We start from the raw sequence: 8,977 nt of genomic DNA on the forward strand, positions 1-8,977 counted from the left end.
TTAAAGTCACGGCTAGGCTCAAGGTGCAAAGCACCAGAAAAAATTGATGTGTTCAAGGATTAAATTGAGTTATAAAAGATCAGAGAATTCATAATATTATCTGGATTCTAATTCCGAATGACAGTGACATCCTTCTGATTCAAAGGAGAGTGAGATGCCAAAACTATTCAGGATTGCAGTTGTAAACCCCACTATAAGAAGAGACATGGGCTTAATCAAACTCCCATTCTCATGCAAATTCACATCCTAAGCCCATATTAGTTTTAGTTGCTTGAGGACAAGCAACAATTCAAGTTTGGTGTTGTGATGCATGAGCATCTTTCCTATCCTTTCCTAGTGAATTTGCATCTAATTTATTGAGTTTAATAAAGAATTAATTATCTTTTAGCCAATATGCATGCTACTTTGAGTCTTTTGCAATTTTGTTTATTTTAGGTAGCATTCGACTGGATTTGATGGAGTTTCTGCAGCACAAGAACAAAAGAAGATGGCAGCGAGGAGCGACGCGTACGCGTGACTGACGCGTGCGCGTGATTTGGAGCTTTCCATGGCGACGCGTGCGCGTGACTGACGCGTACGCGTGATTTGAAGATTTGCTCAGCGACGCGTACGCGTGACTGACGCGTGCGCGTGACACGCGAAGAAGACCAGTGACGTGTACATGTGACTGACACGTACGCGTGACTGATGCATACGCGTGACATGCGCCACGTGCAGAAAATGCAGAAAAATGCTGGGGGCAATTTCTGGGCTGTTTGACCCAGTTTTCTGCCCAGAAAACACAAATTAGAAGCTGCAGAATGGACAAAACATGCGGTCCCCACCCATCAACTGAAGACCTACTGATTATTCTGATTTAAATTTAAAATCTTATTTTTAGGAAAAGATATTATTTTTAATTTTAGATAATTAGATTTTAAATTAAATAGGATTAGTTATAAAAGGGGGGATTCCATTAGGGAATTATATACCAATTTACATTCCGCATTTCATGAGCAACTAAACCTCCACTGTTAATGTTAGGAGCTCTGTCTATTTGTATGGATTGATTTATTGCTTTTTCTATTTTAATTCATGTATAGATTTATAATTTAAGAATTGTTTTCGCTCTTCATCTTATGAATTTGGGTGGAACGGAAGTATGACCCTCTTTCTATTTGAGTTCTTGTATAACTTGGAAAAGCTCTTTACTTGACCAACAGCTTGAAAACATATTCTCCTAAATTTTAATTATTTGGATTTAACAGGATACGTGACATATAATCCTCTTATTTTTGGGTAATTAGAATTTTTGTGGCATATAAACTGGAATTTGAACTTTACCCTCTAATTGGAATTAATTGACCAAGGCATTGGCAGTCGATGAATTTTAGAGGAGACTAGAAAGGTCTAAGGAATTAGGGTCTAGTCACATATAGTTTGCCATAAATTAAATCCCACGTGATTAAAATAGTTAGTAAGAAAAGTTAATCCGAAAAAAATAGATAACTCTGAAGCCTTAACTGTTTCTCCAATATTTTATTTTCAACTTATTTACTTGCGTGCCTGCCTTCTGATATTTTCAATTTAAACCTTTTGAATATCTCAAAACCATTTTCTACTTGCCTAACTAAGTAAATCATTTAACCATTGTTGCTTGATCCATCAATCCTCATGGGATCGACCTTCACTCACCTGAGGTATTATTTGGTATGATCCAGTGCACTTGCTAGTTAGTCTGTGGTTGTAAAATCACCGCACCAAGTACCACCTATGGTAATCCAGGCTAGGTCGCAAGGTTTTTTCACGATTAATCTGTAGACGATATGCTTCAGTGCATCAGTTTGCCCAAACTTTAAACCAAGTTGATAGGCGGATGGACCACCAACCATCGTCGTTGCGTGCCAATTGACAATGAAAGGTATCGATATTCAATAGAGGGTTTGGTGATCCTTGCTCTCCCACAAACTGTCACAAGACTCTGTCAACATTAAGAATCCCGATCCATCAAAAAAATATGAGTGGCACAATGGCGGTGTAGAAATCTCCCTGTGGGGCGCCAAGAAATTCTACAGGCACTCTCGAGATAATACGAATATCCATGTACGGCAACCAATTAAACTGCAAATAACAGTGCATCACTTACATGAAACAGAATGTCATACCAACATAATAATTCAACTTGAATAAAGGTCTCAACTTACCTCATCAACCTGTAGATTGTCTAACCTCAGGCAGTGCCTGAGCAGGCGTTGCTCAACATAGTCATTATATCCTTTCTTCCCCACCCACCTGTTGCGACTTGATAAAACTTCTATATTCCACGATAAAGAAAACTTCAAAACTATCATCACTAAACATCATATGTCATTTAATTGAGTACCTTGTAGCTAACGGAAACGTAGATGGCATCGTCACATTTGGTGCCCAGAAAAAAAGGCTGTAGTATATCCATGACATGAGTAGCGTATGACAACCAGCCATATCCTCGACATTGTAATCTGTTGCTAAGCACATGGCTCAATATAACCAATAAAGAATGGCACTACCCTAACTATAAGTACTGATGGCATCATGAGTGGCCAAAAGCAGAAGATAACGAACATAGACTGATGATTGGCTTTTTGATGGTTTATAATTTCACAAATGAAATCTCGTTGCAAGTATAGTTTCTAAACCAACACTAATTCTTTCATACAAAAATTTGTTTGTCATAAGTAACAAACCCCTAAATTCTATAAACCGAAGTATTGAATCTCGGGTCGTTCTCCCTAGGAATTGCAATAAAGTGTTCTTGTTATTGGTTATGAGATATTTTGGTGTTTTTGAGATTTTAGACAAGAAATATAAATGGCAAAAAAAATAAACTATCAACTAACAAAGCTCTTGGCAATGAGAACTAAAAGTCCTATCCTAGTTATCCTCCTCAATTGTGACCACAAATTGTTCATTGCTACCACTTAGTTAACCTCTAACCATAGAGGAAGTCAAGTGGATAAATCAATATGAATCCTCAAGTCCTAGTCAATCCCTAAAGAAAGACTAGAGTTAGTGGAATTCAAGTCAATTAGTAACTTCCAATTATCAATCAACAAAAGAGTTTGATAACTCAAGAGACCCTTAATTACTCAACCAAAGCCAAGAATATAGAAAGCTAAATAAAAATCATAAATCCGAAATACCTCAAATTGTATTAATAAAAGAAATCAAATCTAACATGGAAAATTTCATAAGTTAAATTGGGAAAATAAATAAAAGGAACATTGAACCTGGAAATTGAGAAGTAGAAATCCTAATCCTAAAAGAAATCCTAAATCCTAAAATCTAAGAGAGAGGAGAGAGCCTCTCTCTCTAAAAAAATAACATCTAAAATCTAAAATTATGTATATTAAAGCTGTCTCCATGAATGGATGTATTCTCCCACTTTATAGCCTCTAATCTGTGTTTTCTGGGCCGAGAACTGGGTCAAAAACAGCCCAGAAATTGCTGATTGCAAAATCTGCCACGCTGGTTTTTTCTCACTTCGACGCGTCCGTGTGAAGTACACGTTTGCGTCACCTAGCTGTATGGCCACTATGATAAATTATATAATATTTCGAAGCTCCAGATGTTAGCTTTCCAATGCAACTAAAACCACGTCATTTGGACTTCTATAGCTCAAGTTATGACCGATTTAGTACCAAGAGGTCAGGCTGGACAGCTTTAGCAATTCTTTCAGTTTCTTGTATTTCTTCCACTTTTACATGCTTCCTTTCCATCCTCTAAGCCATTCCTACCCTGTAATCTCTGAAAACACTTAACACACATATCAAGGAATCAAATGGTAATAAGAGAGGATTAAACATAGAAATTTTAAAGGCCAAAGAAGCATGTTTTCAATCATAGCACAAAATTATGAAGGAAAACGTGAACTCATGAAGATCATATGAATAAGTGTACGAAAGATTGATAAAATCCACTCAATTATGGTTGTTTACTTATGTTGTTTACTTTTATTGCCTTGTATGTGTTTGTTGAAATGCCTCTTCTAGATATAGTGTAGATTTTGTTCCTCTTGGCCTAGGTAGAGTAATTAGTGACACTTGAGTTATCTAATTCCTTTGTTGATTGGTAATTGGAGAGATTGCTAATTGGTTTGGAGTGCACTAAAGCTAGTCTTTCCTTGGGAGTTGGCTAGGACTTGTGGCTCAAGTCAATTCATCCACTTGACTTTCCTTTATTTAGTAAGGGTTAACTAAGTGGTAGCAATGAACAATTCTCATCACAATTGAGAAGGATAACTAGGATAGGACTTCTAATTTTCATACCTTGCCAAGAGCCTTTTATAGTTGTTAGTTTATTTTCATTGCCATTTACTTTCATGCTTCTTATCCAAAACCCCAAAACACATTTCTAACCAATAACAAGACACTTTATTGTAATTCCTAGGGAAAACGACCCGAGGTTTCAATACTTCAGTTTATAAATTTAGGGGTTTGTTTTAGTGACAAACAACTTTTTGTATGAAAAGATTATTACCAAGATGAACAACTTCTAATATATGAAAATTTTCAACCACAAGATGAATACTACTTTCCACCACCACCTTCCATGGAAGAATACTCATATCCATTGATCCAAGAGCCACATGATCCTAAAAATAGAAGAACGAGGGTTGGTTATGCTTTGTCAAGATCTTTGGAAGCATCTTTGCCTAGGTTGCCATCTACACCTTCATTTGAGTGGGTGAAATTCATTTCTATTAGCTTTATTATCCCACTTGAATATGGTTTGCTTGAAACGGATGGCCAACTTAGAGAAGTTTGTGGGATGAAGCGTAAGCGGAAAAGGTTTTCTGGTGGGCATTGCAAATCAAGGCTCATTATGGTTGATGCATCAAACATGAGATATAAAGGTTGGAGTAGTGCTTAAATAGATGGGTCTAGAAGGATTGTTGCCCACTATATAGAGAATTCACCTTACTCACCACCCGGTTGGACTAATAATGATGATCAACCTCAAGACGGGTGTGAAAACAAAGTGTGGGATCCCGGATTACAAGAAGAGGATCAACTTTGGGAGCCCCAAGCTTGTGAAGAACTCCATCAAGGCTTGGCTCAATCCATGAAGAATCTTGGGGCACAATGGAGAACCAAGCATTGGTGGGAGTTCCAAGATGAATACAAGCACAAGCCACCTTGATGAGGAGCTCCCCATAAGTCCAACTTAAGGACAATAAACAAAAGTGCTTGGTGGGAGACACCCTACCATGGTAACTTTGTTTCATTTTATCTTTTCGTACATATTGGTAGAATTAGTTTAAATTCTTGTTTTGATTGTTTTAATGAGTTTAATTGGTAGTTTAGTATGTTAAATAAGGTTTTATGGTGTTTTGGTAGCTGTTTGGAGGTTTAGAATGCTTGGTTGGTGCAAAAACATAGCAAAAAAATTTTTTTTTGAAAAACAGAGCACCATCCACGCGTACGCACACTGCGTGCGTACGCGTGCATCTAGCGTTTTGGACCATCCACGCGCGCGCGCCATGCGTGCGTACGCGTGGATTGAGAAGTTTCACCTTCCATACATTTTCCAGAGAGTTGTGCCTGCGTCGCGCCAACGTTGTGCCTTTGCCACAAACCTATTTGTGCGCTCGCACACATGACGCGTACGCGCCACTCTCGGAATAAGCCATCGACGCGAACGCACTCTGTACGCGTACGCGCCGAATCCATTACACCACCATCCGTGCACGCGCGGCATGCGCGCGTACGCGCGGATTTCCTTCCTTCACCACATTTCTTTTCTTCTCCTCTTTCTATTTCTTTCCTTCTCCTTTCTCCTACCCCTCATCCAACACTTCCAAGCACCATCGATAACCATTTATTTTAGTTAGTTATTAGTTAGTTAGTTAACTAATTAGTTAGTTAGTTAGTCGATTAGTTAGTTTTAGTTTAAATTCATTTCATTTTCTCTTTTTCGTTGTAAGTGTTGGATTGTTATTCTTGTTTACCATTAATTGCTGTTGAGTACTAAAAAGGGATGTTATCTTCACATCATTATGTTTACAATCTTTGTTGGATTCTATGATTGAGGTTATATTTTGCTACTTGGTTTTGAGTTCTTCATGCTTACCTTTTAAGAATACCAAGTGATGAGAATTACCTTCGAGCTTATAACTCTCTTGAATTGCATATTGTAGCTAGCCACCATATGGTTTGAGCCTTATTCTGTGATTAGGTAACCTCTTGATGGATGTTGTGCAATTGCCTTAATGCATTGTATTTCATGTTCATATGCATCCATATGTGTTTGACTTGAATGCTTCCATGCTTCTTTAATGCTTGTCTTACCTTACAAGTTCACTTAGAGCATTTCAAGCACACTAGGATAAGTGAAGTGCATGCTTCTTTTGTGACATAGCTCTTTATACTAATGTGTGTTCTAAACCGCGCAATTTAGATTTCACACACTTATTTGTCATTCATGTCACACTAATTCACTCGCTCATTTCTAGTGAGTTACCTCATTCCAACAATGTATGCTTCCTTGCTTTTGTTGTCTCATCTTATGGTGTTATATTTTTGTTTTTCATGACGAATGCACCACAAGCAATAACGGAAGCAAGACTAAGAACACGCAGCAATCCGAAGAGTCGCCATACCCCCTTGCTCATCTTTGAGTGCACCGAGGACGGTGCAAACTTTTAAGTGTGGGGAGGTCGTCCGACCGGTCGGCGATTTTGGGTGACAAGTTTCTAATCCCAACACTTTTGCATTTCATTCTAGGTTTTTAGGATTTTTACTTGCATTTTCTTATTTTTGCATACATATACACAATAAGCTTAGTCAAGATAATGAAATTTTTTATAGGGCACCTCAATTGATTTGAGTGAAAACTTTTCATTAAACTTGCTTGAATCACATATATATATTGTGGAATATGAATTTTTGAGCTAAGAACACAAGCAAGTGAGATTTGAGCCTAAAGATGTGGTTACATCTTATAACCACTTATTTTTCCTTCTTGTGTGCAATTATTCTCTTTCTATGAATGTAATCTTTGATTTGTTTGATTCTTTATATCCATTATTTTGCGTATTCATGCATTTATATGATTGAGGCCATCATTTCATTTAGCTCACTTACCCAAATGGCCTTACCTTCTATCTTCCTTTGTTAGCCAAATTTGAGCCTACGATTAACCCACTTTGCTCTTAATTTAGCACATTACAAGCCTTAAAGCGGAAAACAATAAATGTCCTTAATTTGGATCTTTTATTAGCTTAGGCTAGTGTGTGTGAGTATCATTCAAGTGTGGGAACCTTGGGACATTGGGTGAATAAAAGGGGTAGTTTTGTATTGTTATTGAAAATATTGGGAATTGGGTACATACTCGTGTATTGATCAAATGTAAAACCTTATGCATTGAGGTTCTTGTATATAGAAAAAAAATGAGAAAAACAAAAGAAAAAGAAAAATTATATGGAAAAGAAAAGAAAAAAAAAGAAAAAAAAGGAATAAAAAGGGGACAAAATGCCCCAAAGTGAAGCTCAATAAAATCAATGCATAAGTGCTGTGAAATGAAAAGGAAATACATGAATATGTGAAAAAGCGAAAAATGGGTAGTTGGGTTAGAACTTAATTGTATAGGATGTCATAGGTTAGGTAGGAAGTCTAAGCTTATCAAAGATTCAAATTTCAAGCTCACTTAACCATATATGCATCCTACCTTGACCCTAGCCCCATTACAACCAAAGAAAAGACCTCATGATACTTGTATGCATGCATGAAATATATGTCGATTGTTAGAAGAAAAACAAATCTTAGAAAGCATGATTAGGAGAGAATTGAGAGAATCAACCCTAAACACTTGAGCGAATAGAGTGCAAACACTATCGGTGAGGGTTTGATGCTCAATTACATGTTTTCATCTATGATCATAATTTTCATGCAAGTTTGTAAAAATATTTAATAACTCAATTCAATTGTGGATTAGACTTGCTAGTTCTTAGCCCTTGTGCATATATGCTTCTTGGGAATTGATTTATTTTGACCAAGCAATTGCATTCATTTAGATAGTTGCATATAGGTAGATCGCATTTAGTTAGTTCCCAATGAATAAATGCCATATCCTTACTTCATTCTTGGTTTTAGCATGAGAACATGCTTGGTTTAAGTGTGGGGAGGTTGATAAACCCCATTTGTAGGGTTTATCTTGTGCTTGATTTAGGGGATTTTATAATCTTTTACCCACATTTATCCATTGAAATAGCATGATTTTATAACTTCTCCTTTAATTGTGCTTAAGAGTGAAAACATGCTTTTTAGGACTTAAAATAGCTAAATCTAATTCTTCTTGATTCCATTAGATGCCTTGATATGTTTGCTAAGTGATTTCAGATTTAGGAGGCAAGGATTGGATCAAGGGAATTGGTGGACGAAATTGTGATCCTTAATTAAGGGCTCCTTGGCATGTGCCAAGGAGAACTAATTTAACTAACTGATTACTTTCCTTTCACAATTCCGTTCAACTAACCAGCAAGTGTACTGGGTCGTCCAAGTAATACCTTACGTGAGTAAGGGTCGAATCCACAGAGATTATTGGTTTGAAGCAATCAATATTTATTTTATTAATCTTAGTCAGGATGTTAATGGGATTATTTAGATTAAAAGTGAAATTACTAGATTTGATTATAAAAATAAAAGAGGGAACAATGTTACTTTGATTTGCAGTACTGGGGAATATGTTGGAGCTTTGGAGATGCTTTGTCCTCTGACTTCAACTCTTCCTTGAAATCCTCTTCTCACACGCAGGTTCCTTCCATGGCAAGCTCTATGTAGGGTGTCACCGTTGTCAGTGGCTACTTCCCATCCTCTCAGTGAAAACGTTCCTATGCTCTGTCACAGCACGACTAATCATCTGTCGGTTCTCAATCAGGTTGGAATAGAATCCATTGATTCTTTTGCGTCTGTCACTAACGCCCAGCCCTCAGGAGTTTGAAGCACGTCACAGTCATTCA

Source organism: Arachis duranensis, chromosome 6 (assembly GCF_000817695.3).
Source record: "Arachis duranensis cultivar V14167 chromosome 6, aradu.V14167.gnm2.J7QH, whole genome shotgun sequence".
NCBI lineage: Eukaryota > Viridiplantae > Streptophyta > Magnoliopsida > Fabales > Fabaceae > Arachis > Arachis duranensis.